The sequence below is a fragment of the Apteryx mantelli genome, chromosome 7 (genome assembly GCF_036417845.1).
Source record: "Apteryx mantelli isolate bAptMan1 chromosome 7, bAptMan1.hap1, whole genome shotgun sequence".
In the NCBI taxonomy this organism is placed as follows: Eukaryota; Metazoa; Chordata; class Aves; order Apterygiformes; family Apterygidae; genus Apteryx; species Apteryx mantelli.
In genome coordinates, this window is record NC_089984.1 from 15,695,816 (window position 1) to 15,721,562 (window position 25,747).

The 25,747-nt window shown below is 37.1% G+C and overlaps 1 long non-coding RNA gene across 1 annotated transcript; it reads right to left on the minus strand.

Moving 5' to 3' along the window:
• Positions 1–2,552: 2,552 nt before the first annotated feature.
• Positions 2,553–21,118, minus strand: LOC106498909 (uncharacterized). The gene is made up of 3 exons (XR_001295067.2): positions 21,035–21,118; positions 5,381–5,432; positions 2,553–3,191 (listed from the first exon to the last, which is right to left on the minus strand). It is a non-coding gene; the product is annotated as an uncharacterized lncRNA (long non-coding RNA).
• Between the last annotated feature and the right edge of the window lie 4,629 nt (positions 21,119–25,747).

Genomic DNA, 25,747 nt, shown 5'->3' on the forward strand with positions numbered 1-25,747 from the left:
CTTCAGTATGGTTATATTTATACAGGAGGTAAGCACTGCTTATGGATGTATTCTGAATTCTGACGGTGACATGTTCTGAACATTGCACCCAGGGAGAAGAAGGAATATTGCAAAACAAAAAGGATTTCTTAAATGATTAGCAGAATTTTGTCATTCATCCTTATATCTAATTCCTTAAAGTCATGCAACCAGTGAAATACAGCATATATATTTGGAACATAACAACACAGTTTATCAACAGAAAGATGTCAAAACCTAACCTACCACCCACCTGCCTGCCTGGAGGGGGGCAGAATGTTGTCTGTCCTCAGGGCAGCAGTCAGTCCGTGTTGGCAAGCGGCACAGCACCATCAGTGGTGTCACTGCTCCCAGCAGACTGGGCTCCCTCGTGGCAGTGCCACAAGAGCAACAAGAGGGGTCGGGACTGGGGGTCTCCCTGGCAAGACTAGCATGAGCCCACAAAGGCTGAGCAGCCAGGTTTCCACAGAAAGCTGTTCAGATGAACACTGGGCCAAGCAGATGGGTAATTTTTTATAACAACGCAAATGCTCTTTTTGACATAATTTTACAGCAAATAAGACAAATATCAGGTTCATACCTTCATCATCACTTGCCAGGAGACTAGAGGAAAAGAAATTAACTACTGAAGTCTGGATCCAAAAAGACTGAGTTTATAAAAGCTGCTCTAACAATCTGCCTCAGCTGAGGAGGCTTTCAGTCTTCTGAGACTGGAGCTACTGAAACCACCACTGCCAGGGTATGCACCCATGTATCTGATGGGCAAACTCTCCCCAACATCAGCCTGTCTTTCTTTCCTAGGTACTTCTGAGGGCACTTGGCATTATATTACCTAGCATGGATAGTAGCAAAGGAAAAACACCTGCTTCCTATAATGGCTAGATGATAGCACTTGAAGAGTGCTTTTATGCCAAAAATAGGTAAAATATTGTAATAACACCCATTTCTGCTATAAAAATTTTTGGCAGTATAATAAAGATGATACAGCCAGTGTTGAACAGAAGCTGAATTTGTAACAAAGTGAGGAAGTCTTCTTTAAGGGGATTTCCTCTTAGAAAAAGTTTTGCATGTGCTGAGGAAATTCAAGACAAATTACTGAAAAAATTATTTAAGAAGAAATGTACTCATTCTCACTGAATTGAAGTCCCTTTTGGTATTTTTTTTTCAGCACATTAAAGAGATGCTAGACTAAAAGATGTCCAGACCTTTAACAATACACAGAGCACGGTTAATATAAAGATAACTGAGACTTAAAATATGCAGTTCATGTCTCAGATGGTAGGAAGCTTCTGAGACAGGAAGATCAGTATCTGATGGGATGAAGACTCACTATGACAAAATAGTGCAGTAAAATACTCTGTTAGAATAGCAAATAACCGCTTGTATTTTCATGGCTGGAAAGCAAATTACCTGTCTTCTGGGGGGAGCTCACATTCTTTGCTGATGATATCCAAGACCACACTCTGGCATGTAGGGGTTGCCAGACTTTATTGACATGATTAACACTCAACACTTCCAGTGGAATGCCATACACAATCTTTCAGCTGAAAATCCTGTAAAAAGCAAAAAACACCCCAAAACTAAGTAGATCCTGCAAGGGTAGTGGATCAAGGCCATTATCATCATTCACAGACCATGATATACACTCTCTGTTAGCACAGTCCACCATTGCAATTCTGCTTCCGACCACTGACCTGTGGTATCAGGTAGTATCATACAAAGTGAAGCAAAGGGCATACAGGCTGAAAAACAAATCAGAGAAACAGAATAGTGAAAGAAAACAAAGAAGGAGAAACATCATTCTGCCGAAAATACAATATGCTGACCCAAGCCGAATTCTTTTACGGTTGATGCAAAGTCTCAATTGTTGTATATGGGCTTTGCAGTGAGTTCTGTGTAAATGTAGGTAACAGGTTTGAACTAGTCAGCCTTTTAGGATTCATCCTGCCCAGTATGCAGCTGGAAAAACTTGGCTTTAAAATGAACTCACATTCAAAGAAAAACAAAAACAAAACCAGAGAGAATAATCACTACAGGAAAAAAAAAAAAAGAGAGAGAGAAATTAAGAACTTTAGCTTGCTTTACAAACAATTCACAAAACCTCAGTTTCCAATGTAGAAATTTTATTTGAGTGCACCGGTATCTCAAAAACATCTTTAAGAATTCTAAGAAATACAGTAAGGCAAGTATTATTACTCTCTTTCATAAAATGCTGATTGATTAGAAGTCCTAAAAGTCAGTTCAGATCACAGATATTGAATGCCATTATTTCACTATTTTTGACAAGGTAAAATTGAAGAAGCCAAGAAGTAGTAGTAAACTGAGACTCCAGCATGCTCAGTTTCAAAATTTTGGTTAATTCTCTTGGGTATTGCTTATCTGAAAGTGAACTGGCCTTTATGAGTGTCTGGATGTGGACATGAACATACCAGGGATGAGCATGTCACATACAGAAAACCCTCTTACAATTAAAACTTATGTTTACAATAACAAAAAGGTATTTGTGTTCAATTCTTCAGATAAACAGGGCTGGTCCTGCTATTATTTATACCACCATTTATACAAAATTCACAAATAATGTGTAATGTCAAGTGCTAGTTTATTCACTAGTAAATTACACTGATTGCATGGATTTTAAACCACAAATCACTATAGATCCAAAAATCTCATATTCAAAGTGGGTATCGTTCACTTCTCTTCCAATTTAACATCTATCTTCTATAATAATATCTGCTTTTCTTGCTGTTTCTTCTATTGCTCTGTGATTGTAAGTACAGTTTCATTCATCCTTAATGCAGTTAAATTATTCACTCTACATTGTAGATAAATAGTTAGTTCAAGTGATAAAAGTTAAAAAACTTCTCAGTCATCTAGGTCCATAATGGCAGTGATTTCACATGACCCAGATGACAGTGATACTAAATAAGAACAATGTCCAGAGACTGCATAGTGTGAAGCAGATACTTCTCCTCATAAATCATCAAGAAACAAAAAAACCATGAAACTCATGAGTGTCTTGAAAGAAAGAAAAGAGTAAATGATGCATGGGGAAAAGCATCACATTTGCATGATCATCCTGTGGACAGACTTCCAGTGACATTAATGGAAAGCTCGTTCTTGGCTTTATCTTAATCTGCACAGTGTGTTTGTTCATCTTTCAGCTCAGCTGTACACTAGACAGAAGGTCAAGTCACATCGATTAGCTTACACAACAGATGCTGAGATCAAATTGTCAACAGTATATTAGGTCACGCATACTCAGTCATCTTAGCATGGTCCTGAAATTACATATCCTAGGCATCTGCACAAAAACCTTCTAGTTTGGGATAACCTAGAACTTGAGTTTGTGAAGTAAAATTTAGCTAGGAGGAAGCAAAGAACAGTTTCCTAAATTGTGCACCAGCTGTTACAGGCTGCGTTAGCATGCTGGGCCTGCTATGGGACAGAGTCAGCAGCAATTTCAGGGCCAGTTGCACTGAAATGGGCTGAGTGCGCTGCACAATTGCACCTGGGGAAGCAGATTAGGAAGCCAGCCCTTGCTGCCCCTCAGCTGGGAGCTATCAGCTGTCAGGCAGCACCTCGCTGTAGCCTCCTTGACAGGCTTAATGCGTGCTAATTCGTCAAATGTGGCTGCCTGTTTCCCACATTAGAGAGATGCCATGACTGGGTGAGGAACAGCGTGCAATCACATAGGCATGTGAACATATTCATTTTCACTGCATTTTGCTCTCTGAACAACTGCCCACTCTCTGCTTAGGCATTTCACACACACTTATGTTAATAGCTCTGGTCTGCTTTCACGTGCTGTTCCCAAAGCAGGTATAAGATGAGGACTGAAGCTTATAGCTGTTGGCATCTTATTTCTCAAGACATCTGATGTCTTCCTCCCACAGACAGACTTTCCATGCCTTACCTCTGCCAAGTTTGTTAAGCATCAAAGCCAGGCTAAAAAGAGAAGGGAAAATCCTCTTTTTTTTCTAGGTATAAGGAGGTTTGCAATGTAAGATCAAATAGTCTCTCCCTTCCTCAACAACCCTGTACAGACAGAGCGGGTGTTTGTTTAGTTGTTCTTGATGGGAAGCTGTTCTGCACAGTCCTTGCAAAGCAACTCATGCAGGTGCAGCCCGCAGCCTCCCAGGCAGAGGGGAGGGTTGCCGCCTGGAAATCTCAGGATGCGCTGGGCTGTGAAAAAGGCCAAGCCGGGGCAGAAGCAACTCCTGCCTCCTGTCAGGACACTAACCACTCTCTCCTTACCTCAGTCTCCCAGTCCCTGATGACAGCATAAAAGATGACAGCAGTGAGTAGAAAGTTATTTCCTATCTATTGATAAATAATAACGCTGCACCTATCAGTCTCTGTGCACTGCTTAGGAAAGACTGTGCAATTGAAACAAGGATCTATGCTCTACAGGTAAAGTTCCATATATACTGTTTATTATTTACTCCCTCCCCCCCCCCCCAGAAATCAATTATGAGCAACAGGCATTTCAGAAACCTTTCCAATTGTAGTATTTACTGTATAACACACACATCTGAAAGGGGGAGATAAATTGCAGTAACACAATAAACAGTGTATAAGAATATACACATTACAGTTTTGTAGCTCTCCTGCGAATTGAGTGGATTCCTGTAAGCTTTTATTTAAAAACAACTAGAGTGATTATAATGGAAAACAATATGAGCCTTAGATGATTTAACCTTTCATCTGAAATATGAGCATTACTCCAAATATGCCCCTTTTCCTTTTGTTTTTCCTTAGTGAGCAAATTTGGATCAAGTAGATTACCTGGGTTAGCTAAGGTTTTGCTTCAGGCTGTTGTCAGCAAGAAAAGCATAAAATGCACAGGACAACACTATTACACAAAAGAAGTGCTGAGATTATAATGCCCAAACGTTGTAACGGCCCATTAGTGTCAAAATATTACCCACTTCTGTTGGCAATCTGACTGTACCTGCTAATTACTTACACATATGGGTGTCATGTTGGCTTTTGCTACTTGATTTAATTAGATATACATAGCACTTATGAGGGGACTGTCAGAGGAAAACAGGAAAGGAGCTAAAATATAATAAATAAAACTAACAGAGTTTGTAAATATTAATTTTTCTTACTATACCTCACATTACCATCACACAATTTTTGTATGCATATATGATAGATATCAGAGGCAGCAAAGGAGAAGAGGGACAAAAGAAAGAAAAGAGAGTGGTTAAAAGCATTAAAAAGGAGACAGAAAATAAGATAGAAAGAAAAGGATAGAGAAAGAATAGTTTTAATTTCATTGTACTGTGCCAATTACATGAGTTTGCTTCCCTCCACAAGGAATTCTTTTATAGTGGTAAAATCTTTGGTGAATACTCACATCTTCACATCACAGAGAATCCACAGCATCCCGCCTCAATTTCACACACTGCCTGAATCATCAGATGAAAAGAATGAAACATTAAGAAAGCGTGAATGACGAGGAAGTATCACAGGACCACTACACTACAATTACTACAGCTACAACAGTTGCTGTCCACTTACATTTTCAATAGAAAAGGAAATTAAACCAGAAGTTTTATTTGTGCAATGTGACTTAGGTGGAGTTTCCATTTTAGATTTAGTCAGGAAGGCTTTTCAGCTTTTTCTCATCTACTCAGAAATGGTGTATGTCCTAAACAGTGATAATTTTCAGTTGAATATAAAGCAGACCAAGACCATTTATGTTTCCGAAGTGCCATAATACCATGCTAAAGGTAAAGCCATGCAGAAGCAGTAATGTTAAATACAGATTACTGCAAACATAATTTACATAAATATTTTTGGAGTTTATTATTTACAACTGTGAGGATTTGTACCAGAAAACTATTGCAAGGAAAAGACAAACCTGCTGATATATTGCAGCATAAGAATTGTGTTAGTTTATGAAATGTGTTTGGTAACCATGGGTACTAAACAATTTTATAAAGACTTCAGATAATCCAGGAACTATAAATAGATTTGGAAACAAAGTAGGAGCTTAACTGCAGTATCCACGGGTTGTGAAGTACAATATTCTTCATAACAGAATTCATTTTTATGTGCTTCAACAAGCATTTTAAGGTATGTATGCCAATATGACCATCTCTTTTTTGCGTATTTTCTTTCTAGCCTACTCTCCCCACCTTTTGTGGCTCAATCAAGCTGAGCCTGGGTGGTAATTAACAGGGTAATCATAAGCTCTCACTCACTTATATTTTAATTTTAGAGAAAAAAATGCAGGGAAAGTAAGGGGTAGAAGCCAACACTATGAAAAATTAACCACGTGAAGGATGCAAGGAATATTAGTCAAGAAGGTCATAGAAATTACTTACAAAATACAATTATAAGTATTTCTTCAATGTTCTAGCATTCATGTGTTTTGTGGTTTTTTTTTTTGCTCATTGCACATTTGCCTCTAACAAAGAAGCAAAAGAACTGAGTATCTTCCTGAGACAAATGAAAAAATATAGTAGGCAGTTCCCTGACCCTACAGTAGGGCTGAACTGTGGAGCACCCAACATGCAGCTAACTCAGTTAATCAGATAATTTAAGTCACGATCTAAGCTGCTTCAAAAGAAAGCTAACAATAAATTAGGTTTAGTATTGCAGCATCTGGGAAGAGCTCAGAAATTCATGATAATATGGAGAACTCTGCTTCAACAGAATAGCACTGCTATAATTATACCTTCTATTCATATTTTAGCATCCTTCTTCATCACACACGCACACCTCTCCTTTCAGTGTCTGCATTTTCAGAGGAATAGGCACTTATGGATGCTTTGGGGGATTTTTCGAGCATAAATAAGAAAAAGTAGAAGCCTGTTTTATGGTTACTCAGACACCTCAGAATGAAAAATTATAGGCCTCACAAGCTGAATTTGATCAGTAAATTTGTGCACATTTCTGACGAGCCGCTTACATTTGGGAGACTTACTAATACCTTTACTCAACCTTGCTTCATTGCAGGATTAGCTCAAGTTATAAGGATATATATTTTCACTAAATCAACTCACATCCATTCACAGATATCTCTAAACTGATTTTAAGAAATGCTTCAAACCTGAACTAGGCTAGTTTGATGATGGATATGGCTTAATATTTGAGTTCTGCTGAGACTCAAAGTAGCAATGCAGTGGGACTTCAACCACAAGCCACAGTTCAAGTTAGCATAATTCATCATCAGTTAATCAAATCACCCTGGGCTCCAAGGCTGTGAGCTGGGTGAAATAACTGGCAGTAACGCTGGCAGTGAACAGCGCTAAGCCAAATCTAAGCAAGTGCTCCAAAAGTTTTTCTCTGACAAACTAATCCATGGGTGCTCAGTTTTTAATGGGAAAGTTTTAATGTATTTAACATAAAATGGCTCTTTTTTTAAAGGCTAACATATGGATTTATACTTATATAGCTGGAGCTAATTACAGATTTTTTTCATGCTTTTTGGCTAGCCTTATCATTAAAATGGAAAAATATGTACAATACAACATTAAGGCAAAAAAATGTTTTTCCTCATCCTAGCAAGAAGTCTCTGCTATTAGATCTTTCATTTTAAAATGAAAGTCACCAGTAATTTCTGCTGGCACTGACTGGCCATAATCACCTGCTTAGCTGTTATCATGTTAATGGTCTAATGAGGATTTTCATTACTCACCTATTAGTATTTAAAAAGTTTAAATTGCTGAGGGGTTACTTGCACTCTACATGCTGAGAGACAGAACAGAGCATGTGCTGGGAGCCCTCCCCGCCGGGGGCTCTTTGGCCTCAGGCACATCAGACCCGGCCCAGCCGCCTGGTCTGCAGAGATCCCCCTCCGACCTGCCGAAGAAATGTACTCCCACTGGGCAGGCCCTGTCGCGGGAGAACAGCGGTTCGCAGGCGGCCAGAGCTCAGGCATCCGACCGCTGCTGCCCTGCTCTGCACGGGGCTGCGCCATTCCCCCGCAGTCTTCGCGCTCTCCCACGTGTGCCCATCACTGCATTTTGGATCACTAGCCAGAAATTACTTTTTTCATGCATAAATGCTTATGCAGTCATAAAAAGAAAACTTACAGGAACAAAGGTGTTAAAACAAACCTTGCCTTTTCTTAGTTTATTCCAAAGTTGTGCTTGACTTCATATGCATTAGCAGGAATCCTCAGGGTGAAGTTTGATATTCAAGTTAATAGTCTGTTCTAGTTAAGCTTCAAGAATGAAGTGCAGCATCTACAGTGTTCTCCCTTGTATGTTTTTTCAGCAGAAATATGTCATTTTACATATGAATTTAGTCACACTAGAAAAAATTCAAAACATGGCCTTGTATTGGTCTTTCAGTATATTCTACAGAAAGAAATCCATGCCATTTGTCCCACTAGACAGTACTTCCTTCAGTGGGTATTAGAATCTTAATACAACCATAAATCAGGCTTTCTTTGTGGAAGGCAAGGAAACGTCATTAATTTGTATCATTTGCAGATATGGCCACCCACCAAAACAGCTGGCTGTCAAATATTTTGCTTCTCATAAGCAGAAAACTTAAAGACCCATCACAAAGCACAAAGATGCCCAAATGTTTGGCAACTTATAAACAGATGTAAAACAGGATACAATTTGCATACATATTGCGCCTGTCAAAGTGGAAGGACACTCATCTCCCTATGTCATGATGGGAGTGCATCTGGCCACAAGAAGGGATGTGAAATATTTATTATCCTTGTTTTAAGAACTCCCTTTTTGGGCATTAATTCTAAGAAGTATCAGCTTCCATAAATGCTAGTGGGAATTGAAAGTACAGTAGAAATTAATACCTCTTTAGTTCAAGCCATTTTCTTTTCTTCAGAAGCTACAATTAAATCATTTTATAAGTTTTGCCTTTGTTGAAATAAAGTCTAGGAGAAGAAAAATAATCTGGGCATTTTTATTAGATGCTAAAATGAAGTAAATGATTTACTTTTTCTCTGCTTCTCCAATGAGGTCAGATCAATAAAAAAAAAAAAAAAAAAGAGGAATTTTACTCCATTAAACATGAAGCATAGGACAGAAATGGTCATTATACAAGGAATATGTGATGGTGATTCACATATTAGACCTGCAATTAGTTAAGATGAAAAATATGACACCATTATCATCACTTACCTTGAAGGAGTTCTAGTTCACAGAATAATATTTTCTTTGCATAGTCAGAATAAGAGAATACTTTAAAAAGTATCAGCACAAATACACGCTGATTATATCAGAAGGAGATTGTAAATTCTTAAATATTCTTTTCTTGTGCTGTATTACTAACAATATCCAAATGCCCCAGATATTTCTCTAACAAGGACCTGCTTGGGTCCCACAACACATCAAGAAGGCTCCCAACTTATAATTTGCTCAGCATCTTTGAAGGTTTAAGAGAGATTCTGAAAACCTAGTGAAAGTGTACTATGGAATAAACACAGTAACATGGCTTTTATCAAGCAAGTCTGCTACTGGAAAAACTGGGACCTCCTCCTGGGACCTCCTCCTCCAGCAGCAGCAAATATTCATCTGTAGAGTCCTGCACAGGCTTATGGTAGTCAATATACAACATTCAAAGGCATTTACAATCAGAGACCAAGGAAAGGCTTAATTTGCATCCATTAAATGAGACAAAAATTGTTTAATTTCTTTGATCAGCATTATCTAATAGAAGGAACATCTGAAAATAAAGATGATTTAGGACTAAAATCTGAGCCAGACCTCTCTCTGTTGGAGCTACAGGTACATTTGAAGAAATTCACAAAAGAACATTATTCATCTGCCTATCAAGCCTGGGCTTGTTTTCCCTTGCCTGAGGTTAGGCTGACATGCACCTCTCACCAGCAGCTCACACTGACTGCCGCACCAGCGTAGTCTTCCCATGACTTACAGTTTTCGAAAAAGTTCTTCCAGACACCATTTTTCACCTCCTCTCATATGGCTACAGATACTCTGTATTTTAATGCTTACATTAGCCTTAGAGCACGTGTGATCTTATAAAAGACACAGTCAGTGTTCAGGTTTTCCTCCTCCACATGCCCACCAAAAAAAAATCTGATTCCCTCTTTCCATTAGTAGACACAAAGTACCTTGCAATTCTATATTTTGTGGAAAATAAGATGATGAACTTCTTTTAAAAATTAAATTATTTTGAATTAACAGGTAAATATTTTAATATTTTGAGTTCACTGATTTTCATTTTGCATATGAAAAAAGTATATCATTTTTATTAGTGGTTTTCATACTTTATTATTATTATTTTTTTTGTAAGTTGCTCAAAGGAAATTTTAGCATGTTCTAAGCAAGGAGTAGAGGAAAGGGAAGACAAGGCATTGTGGATTGCCACTGACAGCCTCTTTGATTTGACAGCTACTTCACTACTCTGTGCTTCAGAACACCCTTATACAACAACATTCAATATTTGCAGAGTGATTGGGGCCTTCTAAAGGACATTATAGAAATAAAATGAATAAACAGACAAGAAAAAACTACAGCATATGGGTTTTGGCCAGGCTGTATGTGACTCCTGGGATAAAAGTGATAATCTGTTAGGTGAGAGGATAGTGTGGTATGAGGACATTATACAGCTCTACCTATAGGTAACTACAATGACTTTTGTTAAAGACCAGATTCTGCCAGTAGCTCTAGATGACTGGCTCTCTGTAAGACTTAGTACTTATGGCAGAAAAAAAAAAGAAAAGGTTTTTTGGCCTGATTTAAAACCATAACGTTCACCTTAAGTATTGTACAAATCAAACAAGTACACATGAAGATTTACTCAGATTTTTTGTAAATACTGCTTAGGTGACAAGAACAATTAGTAACAGCTGATTTTAACATCAAAATGTGAATTTTGTACTATGAAATATTAATATTGTTCAAGAGAAAATGCATAGTACACAGATGGCCAAGTTAGCAAAGCTTCCAGCAGAGGATCATGAAAACCCACATTTCACAGAGCTAAGCTAAAGTGAAAATACAAAACAAAAGCAAAGAGGTTCTTCTCTTCAGACTTCTTTGGTCAGACTTCGGCCAGATTTCATGCAGGACAGCAAACTGCATGGAAACTTTAGGTTTTCTATTAGAATTCAAATTCAGAAGGAGCTTTCTCCTTAACATTACCTTCCTTAGGGTCTGTTTCTTCTTTCTAGAGTAAAAGTACAAATTCTACCAATACTCTATTAAACTCTTGCCTGCTTAAAGGATGAATCACTTGAAGGCTGAAGTTGCCGCCTGTTGCCAAAGTTTCCTACCCAGTGAATCTTGTTCTAATCCGGATTTTTCAAGCTTCTGTTACTGGTAGTTATGCTTTCTTTCCTCTTTGCTTGTTTTCACACACAAGATATTTTGTACCTTTAGAACAATCTTGAGTTCCATCCTCTGAAGAGTGTCCCAGGCCACATCCCCCATCTGCCTCCTATTCATTTCAGCTGCTTTCTTTTACTCCATCCTACTCTGTAATTCCAAACCCTATAGAAAAAGTTGGGTTTTGTGATGGTGGGGAATGGGTAATGAAGCAGAGGACAGGGAGGGTCTTCTGGCCTGACATTCTCAAAAGACTGGACCCACCTTGCAGAAACAATATAACTGAGTGATCTTATCTACTGAATAGGTACAGATTAATTTTACAATAGAATTATATAATAGAATTTTGTAGGCCCAGTGATTTAAAGAAGCACTGGACTTTCTGAACACAGACGATCAACTCTGAAATAAGCACATTTTTTCCTTCTGCTTCTAGAAAGCTGTTCGTGAAATATAATATCAGCAGCAGGACAGGGCTGCTTTTCTCTGCACTTTTTCAATACTAAAATATCCACTGTTTTATAGAATTCAAGCTGGCAGCTTTAATCCAGGGTAAATGTGTGGCCGGACCAAACTATAAAGAAGTTATTAACACAAAGCCTATTAGTAATAGTTCATTCTTGCTTTAGATTTCTACCTAGATTACGGTGAAACCAATAGAGCAAAATCATGATTATATCACATACCGTGCCTTCGGCCATTGTATATGATTTGCAATTGCTCATTTTCAAAAATGCACTGCCAGCCCCAGCTAGAAAACATATACAAAGATACCTTCCCCCACCTAGAATCAAGGTGTTCACTTTACTAAACCTTTTTCTTTTTTTAAAAAAACTCTGGACCCCTTATCTCTATAAACTCTGCTCAAGTACATTTTCATGCAGTAAAAGTTCTCTAGAATTGAAGAAACCTTACAATATCTTTCATGTGAAACATAATAAATATGCTATGTACTGTTATCACTGCTCCATGGCCTGTGAGTCATTAAACCTTCCTGCTTTACTCCCACTAACCTGTGGCCCTTCACACAGTTCTGATGATTAAGGATATTTCTCTGCCTCTTCCAAAGCATCATCCTCCTTCAACACTACTATAAAAACTTTGACTCTTAAAGAGGCTGTTGATATTGCATCTAGGATTATTTGTACTAAAAACAATAAAAAAAAATTGTTTTAAATGTCTGATGACCTTTATATCTCCTTCTGTTCTTTGCTTCTGGAGAGAGAGCCCTTTGGAAAGATTCTTTGCTTGCTCCTTTCCTATACACAGAGTTTGTAAAAATAAAGACAGACACATTCCTGAACAATGCTTCATTATGCTGCTATAACCAAGCAAGTTGCATAATTAATTTCACATTGACCTTAAAAGGTACTATTTTGGTCTCCCAACGTCATCTTTCTAAGGGATGCCAGACAAATATTTATCTGACATAACAGTGCAACAACCTGCTAAGATAAAGTTTGAACAGCAGTTCCTTGCTTGCCTTTCCCCTTGTACTGTTCATCCCCAGGATATATGTGAATTGTCTGAAGCGTTTTCTTCTGCACCTTTAAAATTAGCAACAATTGTACTTAGCTTTTAAAGCAAAACAAACCCTTGAATCTTGACAGGATTTAATTAAACCCAGCTTAGATGTATTTAATTTTAAAATAACTGCCCTTGGGGCAGGGGGAAAAAGAAGGCAAGAACAGTTCAACAATCAATGAGTAACGCAGGACATAAATCAAACTCAAGCTGGGAAGTTTAAAGACTCTCTGAGGAGTTACTAAACATCAATTTGTGAGTTACAATGTAAAAACAAAGTTAAGAAACAGCCTTAAAAGTTGGTAACATTCATAGTCATACGCTACTGCAAAATTCAGAATCTAATTCCCTAGTTAAATCATCTTAAATTACTATGAGGTTTTCTAGAATAAAAGGTTGATTCCTTTGCATATTTTTCCAGGGAAACTTTTGAATTTTGGGAGGACTTCCTTGAAAACTACTTTTCATTGACTCTGTTTTCCATATTTTGTTGGGCTTCTGTTTTAAGACTATGTTAAGTTCAAACAAGGAGAGTGTCACGGAAGCAGTCTAGGAATATAAAAGGTACTTGAATGCTTGAATCACTTAATCAGATTGATTAAGCCATTAGAACTGTGCAGTAAATTCATTTTTCCAGGCAGTTGGATGCAAAATTTAGAGAAGGGGGCAAAATAAAATTCCTTAGGAAACAAATACCTTAAAAATCTTTTAGGTTAATTTTTTTCTTTTCCTGATTTTTCATTTTAAACAGTATTTTTACTTTTTAAATTTAAACTCTTTAAAATGGCAAGAAACCCAGGAGACTTTGTTTAAACATTTTGTCTAAATTAATTCAAAATGAAATCACTCAAATAAGGTTTTTTTTAGATTTGGCAGGGCAGAAATAATTTTAACTATCTTAAATTAAAAATGTGTTTACAAACATTTCACAGAATGTCCTGTACTTTCAGGATCCCTTGTAAAAGAAAGTGATGTTTCACTCCTTCACTTCTGTGATGTTCACAGAGGGACACGCGAAGCACCTTCACTTACAATGCTGCTGCCCATCTGGCCACTGAAAATTGGAACTATGCCTGGTATCACAGCACGGGCATCCAAAAGCACTGACCGCTGAAAACCGTGGCCTGCTGAATTTCTTTCAGCCTGTCCTTTCAGGTGATGTGCTGTTACATTTTTGTTATAATAACAGAGCAACACAGTCATGTCCTTTGAATAACTAACTGATATTGTAATTTCCAAAACCAGATGATGGGCACAAAGACTGGTGTGAGTCAAGAATCTTTTGGCTTAAAAGACCAGTCGATGAACTGGATGAGACAGTTACGGAAAACTACGGTGCAAGTATTGCTGTGTGAACACAGAGAGATGTTTGAGCATTTCTAAACTGCCAAGGCAATGAAGAAGATGATGAATGGAGAGGTGATCTGTGAAATTATGCAGTTGTTGGTATGCTAAAACATAAAATCAGCAGGGAATCCCCCTACTTGCCCCCATATCTGTGGAAGTTCTACAGCTCTATACATTTAAAACATGACATAGAAGAACCAGCAAGGCTCAGCAGTAATACAAAGAACTGGGCACACCAAACCTGCCTTTTCCAAATTTTCCTAATGAAATTTTGAATTATCTGTTCACTGTATTCCAGAAAGAATTGTCTAATGAAAACTAACATTTTGTAATATCACATCTGCCACTGTATATTATTTCACTGTTACTAAACTATGGTGTTTAAGCTGACATTACCAGCAGACTGATTTAATTTCTGTTTAAAGGGAAAATATGCAATTTTAATTCCATTTGCTTTTGCAGTGCCTTTTTAACTCAGCTCTGCCAGAAAGGATGTCAGACATTTGGATAAACGGAGTAGGTTGATTGAATATTGATAAGCCAATTTTTAATTTATCAAGGTTATCTAGAGGTGCTAACCTGACACTGCATACTAACAAGAAATGCCAGCACACCAAGTGATGTGTGCACTGAAGTATTTCTTTGGGGAAACAGAGCTCTGGATGGACTGGGATTCTTGCAATTAGAACTCTGCAAGGGGAATAGGAAGTGAAGGAATAGGGAAATTAAAAGCAAGTGAGAAGTGTGACAGAGAGACTGAGATGCATAGGTGGCAAATTTTATATCCTTGCACAGACTGCAACACAGAAGTCACATCAAATCAGTATGGATGAGAAAGCGAGAGAGAACTACTTTTGTGAAAAGTAAAGTTAACATGGTACAAAAAATGCTTATGTTTCACTTCCAAATTTTCACAGCAAGCCAGGTATCATTACAGACCTTACAAAACACCCTACATATTGTCAAAAATCTGCAAGACTTGGCAACTCCCTACAAAACATCCTAACAGCTAACAGAGAGCAAGTGAGCAAGCATTTTTCTTCAGTCTTTAGGGAATTCAGAACAGAGTACAGTGTACTGTAGCAAGAACAATGCCAGAGGAGTATGTGATATTTCAGAAAAAGAGCACAGATTTCTTTCTTGGCTCATGAAAGAATTCTAATAAAATGGCCTTTTATAAGAGCAGTGGACACCAACCTCAGAGATTTGCATGTTTCTTCTCATTAGAGATAAGTAATTAAAATACTTCATTCCATACATTTGTCAATAACTTAAAAGCAATGCAAGGTTCGTGAGTGCACATCAACATGTGCAGGTAATATTAAAAACAAAGCTTTTCTTTAGAATTTTTTCTTCTAGTCAAATGAAAATTACTGAAGCTTTATGTAAGAACTTCACTAAGACTGCAAAAATAAAAATAATTTTGAAATGTGCAAACACACTGAAGTATGGCAAAAAAAAGTCACTGAAATGTTTTAGAGCTTTGAAACACTGACTCCGTCAAATATCAACAAAACCTTCAAATACTTAAATACTTTTCAATAATCTTGTCTCAAAGTTTCATGCTTTGTAAGAGAATAATTAGAAGAAAATTAGCCTACATTGTCATATTTGCTTTCTACTTAAAAGCAAATAATACAGACACCCTACCTTCCCTTTAGTTACAGTCAGGATAACTTTCTTTTTCTCCACCCCCCCCCCCCCCCAACTTCTGCACACTCACTGTGTCAGCAGTAAGCAGCATGCCCCCCATGTATTCATTTGGATGGATCCCACCCAGGACAGCTAGAAGTGACCCAGCATTGACCATGGACAGCATAGCATTAAGCATGAATTCTGTACTGTAGCTGTGAAAAGATCTGATTTCATGGATGGCTTCTTTGTTGCTGCCTTGAATGAAAGAAACAGAAGTCTCTGATGTAAATTTGCTTTGGCAGTACTCATTTTTATATCTTCTCCAATTCTACAAGACCTTACCTTCTGTAATCTTTCATCTATATCCATAAAAGTATGGGGCATATGGATTCAGATGGGATTGCTCATGACTTGAAACAAAATCAATTCCTTCAAATTTCATCAGTTCCTAAACCACTTTTGACTAATATTCTCTCAAAGTTTCAGAGTTTATAACAGAATAATTAGATGAAGATCAGCACACAAAGTTGCAGCTGCTTTATGCTGAACACACAAAAAAGTTTTTACAGCATTTTGCCCCGAACAAAAACATAACTGAATAGACTCATCATATACACTATGTATCTCCCCAACACAAGCACCATTCTAACAGTGTGCATTTCATTTTTGACTTCTTCTACATGCTGCCGTGATTTTTCTCCTGTATGAGATCAGTTACTCCCTGGTTTGACTTGCATGTTTAGTTCTTCCCTACAGTCCTCTCTCCCTTCTTTGCTAATTCGAAATAGTATCTCCTGTGTTAACTGATTTATCTTTCATTAGGAATATCTCACCTTCATTTCAAAGACAAATTATTTTAATCCCCATACGTTTGCCCCTTGGTGAGTTTGGAGATGAATTCTCTCCCTCACGATTTCACAACTGGTTACAATGCAGCACTAGCTACACTTCCAGCTCCTCCTGTTTATTCTCTTTTTAGGGCAGCTTACCACCACTGCAGATTCTGCCCTTCTTCACAACCCCTGTTTTTTTCATTTGAGGAGTCCCATTGAGTAGAACACTGATATCAAAACACCTCATTGAAAAGCTCCTCCTTTTTGATTCTGTCTTAGCATCTAGCTATTTACTCTACCACTTCCCAAAACAAGTGACATCTTCAAAAATTCAGTATCATTTCTAAAAAGTTACCTTCATGTGTGCATACAATAGTATACAAAAACATCACATTTCTTATTTGTTCTGAAAATACTGATATTTCAGGTGGTTAAAAGGTTTCCCCAGCAACAAAGAGAAAGAATCCAGTGTCTGCTATAAAAAAAACTACTGAAGCAAATATTCATCATCAAATTCATGTAACATTTGAGAACATAAGCAAATATACTATTAATGTGTAGAGTCTAAATCTACAGTTTTGAAAAAGATTCTGATCTACTGCACTCAGTACATTGTGATGAAACCCATCAAAGGTAAGATAAAAGAGTAAGGTACTACTACACTTGAACAAAAGTAACTAACTCCTGGTAAAGAAATCATTTAAAAACTATTCAAGCTTCCAAAAACTACTTCATACTGCCATACCTTTGCTTGTATGGCGTATATGATTTCAACACTGCAGTAGAGAGATTTTACTGATATAAACTTGCATTCTTCACATGCCTCTTAAAGACAAGGCAAGGGAGCATGGTGAAGCTGAAATTCATAGAGGTGCAGTCTAAATTTGATCGCTTTTGAACAACCCATACTACTGCCTTGGTTCAATTCTTTCTACCTCTTAAACCCTACAAATTGGAAATAGAAATCTGAAATACTAAATCGATAATGCACAACTTTTAATTTCCTTCAGCCATTATGATACTGCATCAATTTGCACAGCTCTGAAAACCAGTCTATGTAAATTAATGACGCATCTCCATATCTGTATGATAAACTTAGAGGGCTGTGACAGCATTTACATCTGATATTATTAGAAGTCTCTTCAAAGATAATCATTAACAAGTCCATTAATGAGAATATATTTCCCTGAGGCACTACAGTAGTTCGACATTGTAATCTAAATCTATACTGTCTAGAAACTCTATTCAGAAAGCAATGAAGTCCCTGAACTATATAAAGGTTATCAGTCAAATTATCCCACTGAGCAAAAAAGAGGAGGGAGACTTCCTTCAATACTGGCAGGCTAGAAGATTAAAATGTACTATTGCCTCTTTTTTTGTTGTTTGTTTGTTTTCTAAACCAATAACTGCATTAGACATGCAATGCCTAAAAACTGCATCCCAGTGGCTTTGAAAAACCAAGCAACACACATTCAAACCCTTAACTTTGAAAAGATTATATTTAACTGGAGTAACAAAGTTCAGAAACTCACCACAGTAATTTAATCATCTAATAAAAATGACTCATTGACATGTTAAATAACAAATCCAGTTGGCTTGAAGCCTGTACCACAACTAGTGAAGATTTGACTGAAATAAGAACTACTGCAATATGTAATTCCTTATTCCTCAGCAGATTATTTAATAGTTCAAGAAGCAGAAGTATTACTTTCACTCTAAAATGATTTTATTAGAAAAATATAACCAGTTTACTATCTTGAAACTGGTTTCTCATCAGGCCTAACAAATATTGACTAGGTAATCATCATTCACCCTACAGCAGCTACCTAATCACCCTACAGCAGCTACCTAAGCCAGCAGCTTCATAGTGACAAACACAGTGCACAGAGACAATTATTCCCAAGTCCTAGTACTTACTGAAAGCACGAAAATAGGAGGGCATCATTGCCGCCATCTCTCCCAGAATTAACCTTTGAGTAAACAGAATTTCAGACTCCTGGGCTATGTACTTGCTATCCTTCATGTTAAATCAAAAGCTTGTTGGAGTCAACAAAATTTGAAGTCCTCCTTTAAATCCATATTTCTGGGGATTTTTTTGCTTCTTAAATTGCCACAAAACCACACCTGCTATTCATTATCATCATTAGAGGGCCTTTGGCCCTTGATGCAGGCCTGATTGCCCAGAACTCAGTATTATGTAAAGCAAAACAAATTATCCTAAAATATAAAGAAGTGTGGACTGGTGTATTGAAACTATGGGTGGTCATTTGTAGAAAACATAATCTTGACATTACCACAAAAGACTCCAAGATCAGTGATGAATTAGTCCCCTTTTACCACAAATCTGCCCTGGCACTTGTGGATTTTGCTTTTGCAGATAAATGTCCATTTATTTCCGAAGTACTACAGAAGTTATAAGAAAACTAACAAATTAATTACTTATATTGCAATGCAAATGTAAACATTCTCCTCAAGAGTTAGCACCGATCACTCAATATTTTTAGGATTATTCCTTTTTTTCCCACAGCAATAAAAAAAAATCTATTGATATTTAAAAGCTGTTTACATTTTTTAACTCCATTTACCATGAGAAGATCCTGACTGGAGACTAGTTGTTAGCACAGTATTAAATACTAACACCTTTTCATATTTCTTTCAGGTAGGAATCTGAAGCCTTACCCTTTATTAGTAAATTGAGATGAGAAATAAAATAAATACAGAGAGGATTAAATCCTACAGTTGTTTAATGTGAGTTTCTTAGATTTTTTTTCCTAGCTTCTGTTAGAAACCAAAGAGTGATGAACCATCAGTTTAATCCAGTAAAGGAAATTGTCTGTGTAAATACAATCTAGTTTAGAAAAGGTTTACCCCACTGCTGTTTCCTCTTAATTCTCTCACAGACACCTTGGAAGTTATGCACAATACCTGTGTCTTACTCAGTTTCCTTAGCCATGTTATAATTTAAAGGTTTCCAGAGGAGAAAACATGCTTAAAAATTTCATGTACTATATGTTACTCTTAGCTGGAAAGGAAAATACATTGTCAACAGCCATGTTAACAGTACTGAACTTTTAAAGCTATTATAACTTTCTAAGAATTTAACATTTAAAAAAGAGCTTGAAATTTCACGTTATAATTTACTCAGTGAGCATCAAAGTCACTCCTAAGCAACTACTTATGAAATGCTACATTTTGAAATGTAAAGCTAATTTTATGTTATAAAATACAGTGAAGCATTTTAAAATCCAAATCCCTTCCCTCCCTTAAAAGGAACAAATTATTTATTCCTGAAAACCAGCACACTGCTAGATTCAGACTATGTTTGCCAAATCTGAGTCTGGATGAATGCTTCACAGTCAAGACATAATACCTTGGAAAGAGAAAACACACATAATGAACCTGACAAGAACAGCAGTGCACACAGGGCCTAGCCACGGGAACAAGCACTGTGCCAAAACTAATCACTTCCAGAAAAGTATGACTCCTTCATGTTCATCTTTAGCTGTTGCCAACGGTGCTGACAACTTTTAACATGAAGCAATATATTAGAGTTTTATAAAAAATTGCAAAGAGATTAAAGAGTGGTGATAAGTCTTCTCATATTCAACTGAAGCAGTAAATGGCGATGAATCTTCTGTTACATTTAAGATGACAACTGAAAAACACACTGAAAAATCTTCATCAGCACACAAAGGTGCTTGAACCGTTTTTGTGAGAATTTACACTGAGCACTTAGAAAAAAACTGACTTAAAAGTTCCCAGTGAAACGTATCTTTCCCAGTATATTCAGCCACCCGTGACGGTCTAACAGTGCCTCTCTCATCCATTGCTGCACTGGCTAAGTGTAATGTCAGAGTTCTGCATCAATACTCATTTGCAAATGCAGTTGATTCAAATTCTTGATGAAAACATCAAAAAAAAATCTTTCTAGGTTTTCAATGTCCACAGCATATATTTTTTATAGGTATTTGCTTCCCTTGGCAAATCAGCTGTCATTTTATTTTTTACTGGCTCACAGGCACTTCTACAAACTTTACTGCATCTGCTGCCTCAAGCAGCTCTGCTTACTGGATATGTATAAACATCAGAGTTTAGGATCTTCAAATCTTAAAGGAGACAACCTAAGATTTATTGAATCTTGACATTTATTGAATCTTGACAAGATCATTTCTATAACGTCTTACATGCAGCGCAGGATTACTGTCTTTCAGTTCTATTTCAAGAAGAGCAGCAACTGCTGTCTTTGTGATCCATTATATTCTGCTTAAGAGTCTATTAATGCACAACTTGTCGTACTACTGAATTGTCTCCTAGAGACATGGCATCTTCTTAACAAGATCCTCCTTGCCAGGAACAAGGCTTCCATAGTAATAAAATAGTAAAGACATTGCTAATTACCTTTAGACACTTAACCTTCATTATTGTTTGATGACCCCACCGAGTTAGTGTTTCTGGAAATCACTCGGAGCATGCGATGTCTCCACACAGGCTGATTCTGCAAGACAGGAAAGAAGCCCACTTTAGTGATTTGGGAAGAATAATCAGAAACACACAATGAGACAAAATGAGAAAGGAAGAGGAAAGGAGAACAACCAACATTATGCAATGATATAAAGATCAGGAGGAAGCAAAATAGCAGAGAACAGCAAAATAAAAAAGGGGAAGGCAAAACTGGGTAGAAGGTAGCAGAAATGAGGGAAAGCTTAGGGATAAATTTAAGAACAATTACTTCTCTTGCTTCTCCATAAACAGAGAAATAGTACGTAGGGTACCTAAATCTAGATATATACACAGAGAAATGGCACTTCACTGTACAATACTGCACAGTATCTGTTCCCCTAAGTAGTCTTCTGGGGTCACTTCAGAAGTCAGGCTCAGGCTTTTCCAGAAAGGTTACAAACTGAAAGGAATATTCATTTCCACTGACAATCACTCCTTGAACTGTGTAGATTTACAAGAGCAGCAAACTTTCCGGATTTTGTACAAATTATTTGGCAGTCCAATTTTGGGGAGAGGAGATGCTGTTGGCAGTTCAGAGTCTCTCAAAAAGGCATTTAGTAACTTTTGTTAACTTCCCCACATCTGATTATAAAGGAACCTTCTGTCACCTTCTAAAGTACCAGAGCTTCAGAAAGGATTATATTTACAATGGCTGTTGCTGCTAATATTACTTCTACATTTTACATTACATTTTTTCAAATGTCATCTTAAAATCTATTAGTGTTCCTGCGAGTCTGTGATACATTTACATCAACTCTCATGGGTTCACACAACAATAAACTGTCAAGTCTGTTGATTTCTGTGGTGTTTTCCCCTTATCTTTTGCTTTTGGGAGTCTGGGAAAGCTTGACAGGAGTGCATTATTCCCTGGGAAATTTAAGATCTGCACAGTCTTTTCAATGGAAGACAAGATTCACCAGTTTTATGAACAATAAACCTCTCAGTGTATTCAGGAGCATAAAACTGAGCAATTTTCCTACTCTTTTTAATGTAATGTAGTAAGAGATACACAGAACTGACTGCAGATTCCCACGTTTTTATGCTGTTGGCATATACTTGCTGCATTTGGACTTGGGAAAATGAAAGTTACATAATCTTGGGTGTCTGACTGCCAAAATGATGCAGGCAAGTATGATTTTACCATTTGTGTCCTGGTTTATCACAACATCTTCTTATGAAATACTGTTCTAAAACCACAGTTTCTGAAAAACTCATAACCACTACCGAGCGCCTATGACCTTTTTACATTTCATAGTTGCTACTGATGTTTAGATTAGACAAGTATTCCAGTTAAAAATTTTTCTTCATGATTTACTTTCATAATAATTTTCCAGCGAATTTTGGATACTAATGATCATAAGAACTGCAAAATTCCACATTTCGAGCGTGATCGATAGTTACTTCCTGTGGCGAGAGAAACCTTCAGCTCTAGTGCTGGTGCCAGACAGGATGGGGACAGAGGGGAGCGATGTCAGACAGTAGAAGAAAGTCTTTCTGCCAGATCATGAGGTACTAAAATGTCTAATGATCTTCACCCCCAAACTGGGACCATGGCTTTTCTAATTCCAGGCTTAATTCATCTATAAATTTCACCTTTGTGAAACTGTGGAAAAAATGAAGTAGAAAGACTAAATGACAGTCTCATCAAGTTGTCTGGTATCCAGAAACTTAGAAGCAGGCTTGAGAATAGTATAGGGTCCAAGTCTTGCTCATGGAAGGGCACTCCAAACATTTAGTCCAAAACTCCTTCAATTCTGCAGAGAGTCAGCCAATTTTTCTGTTCTTTTGGCATTTTTAATGACTCAGCTGAGGCAAGTACTGATTCCCAAACATGAAAAAAATGTGAGTGTCAACAGAGCAACATATTTTCTAAAACAACTTCCAGGCTTTTTGAAGGAAAGGAATTTCAGAGGTCTTCTGAGATGAAAACTACTTTTCAAATGAGTTAGTTCAAGCTTTTTATATGGTGTCATGTCTAGAACTATTTGAAAATGTTAGCCTCATCTTAGCAACTAATTATAGTACAAAAATAATTTTCTAGTTAGCCTTCACATAGGTAGTCTGGAATCTTTTGAAATAACAACTATAATATGGTATAATTGTAAGGGATAGTTTGGTAGTACAGTGAATATAAGCACATAAGCCCATCATAAGTATTGAGCATAAACCTAAAATATTCTGGCTGATAAATTTAAACAGCCAACACGCTTTACACATATGTGCACCAGGCAGTTCCTGGTAAATTATGCGGCACCTGGTAAATACTGTTAAATCACTTGCACCTAAGTTAATTACAGATTCCAGCAAGCAATCAGATATGATTAAATTGCATTTTTGGAAACTATCAAATGTTACAGGCTGAAGGAAGACAGCTTAAAATAAATCTTAAAAGGGAGCACTAATTAAGCAAACTCTTAATTCTACTCTTTTCTCAACTTCAAAATTACAGGGACAAATTCTCCTTTCAGAACACCATGTGAAAAGCAGCAGTAATCATGGGAATTGTACAGGTAAACTGAAAGTAGAATTTTAACCTCCTGTATAGAATTTCTTATGATCTCTTTTATACTCGAGGAAGAAGTAGTCTAGAAACAAGAAATTCAAGCTTTGAGAAAGAACATCTACCTGTTCTTATTGAGTTTTCATAGTGCCTCGGGACAACTGGCACAGATGCTGTGAGGTATTCAAATAACTGTTTCTTATTTAAAAACACACTGAAGCTAGGGAATACTAAAATATTCTTAAATAAAGAGATGGAAGAAACCAGTGAAGCAAGTGGCATTCTACTTACTTGAGAAGAGCTAATGAGTAGTGAGGGAAAAGGAGGAGATGGGAGGTCAGGATCTCTTTGGAGTCATTTGGAAAGCTGTTTTCAATAATGCAATATGCAAAATGTTTAATTTCACCCAGAATATAAATGGTCTCATATCTCTTTCTGATATCGTCTTTCATCCAGATCCATTTTCCATTTTGATTGAAATAACCTGTTCCTCACTGACTTCCTTAATACTCTTCTCTTCCTCACTTGTCCTTGGAATTGTCATAGTGTTTTCACTTTTTACACTGCACTAAAATATGCCCCCTTCAGACACCTCAGAGCCCTAACCTTCCTTCTACCTCCCGTTTCCTCTTCTAATACCACTAGAGATTTGTGTTAAGCCACCAAACTTGAAAAGAGCCAGAGCTTTCATCTGTGTGAACCTCACACATAAGAAAACCTATCCTGAACTAAATGACAGAGGCCTCCTCCTTCTGCAGTAAAAAGATTCTGTACCTACAGAATCAGGAAACTGACTGAATAAAGATCATAGGGCAGCAAATACTGAGTTTTTAATTTTACTAATGATAGCAAAAGATAACTTTGTACACCCAAGGTAGCCAATACAGACACACTGTAATAACCACTATTAACTATAACAGCCACATTTTTCCCATTTGCTACGTATCTTCATTGCATCTTGCCTAAGGACAAGTGGCATGTGCCTTAGGCAGAGACAAATCTCAGTTCAAACGCAGAATCTATCTAATGCTATGGAATCTTTGATTCCCTTGCAATTGTCAGGAAAATAAAAAGTATATATTATACCTTCAAAAATGCACAAATATGTTTTATGATTAAGGGTACTATGTACACTGTGAAAGCTGAACGCTTAAATAAAACACCAGGTATGTGTTTCATATTTAATAATATACTGGAAATAGTTTTTCCATTTTCTCCTTCAACAGAATAAAACTATTTTACCACACCAATACTGTATCTTGAATGAGAGCTCACATACTTTAACATAAAAAGCAGAGAAATATTAAAATAATACTGAACATCTCTGGTTTTATAAGTTGTTCTAGCTAAAGCTCAGGCATTTGGAAAGCAGTAGCAACCAACTCATTTACTCAGCAGTATATTTTTCCACTTGTACTATGTTATTTGTTCCTCAATTTTGTATTACTGAGTGGAGTATTTCAGATGAAGACAGAAAGGATAAGGTGTGGATGGATAGACATGAAGAGCTTGTACATGTCAGAGTGCCTGATCAGAAAAAGGGACTTCTGAGTGAAGTATTAGACAAAACCATCCTTCCTCGTTCTGTAAAAATTAAAAACCAAGCCTCCTCCCCACCTCCAGGCAGAATTAGCCTTAGCAGCAAATTAAAACTTGTTTCTGCTTTCCACGACTCATCTAGCACTAGGTAAAGGGCCTGATCTTACAGTATACACCCTTAGCAGCTGTGAACTTCAACGTGATAGATCACATGAAAAAGCACTACTACCACCACATTAAGCAAGATCAGCTACTTAATGTAATTGATATGCTGGAGGGGGATCTAGAGGAGTTCCCAGAGGCCCCTTATTAAAATTAATCCATCAAACTGAAGGAAGAATGGGATGGTCTTCCTGCCTTAGATGGAATCAAATCCCTTTGGACACTCCCAAATCATTTCAGTAGAAAGCACTTCTAACTCCCTGGGATATAAAAGCACATCTGAGGATCTTACTGTTTGGTTTTGTAAGGGGCTGATTGCATTAGAATTCCAATATTTAAAAACAAATTGCCAGGTGAGAAAGATTCTCAATCCCACAGGAAAGTCTTGGACCCCATACCTGCTCAACAAC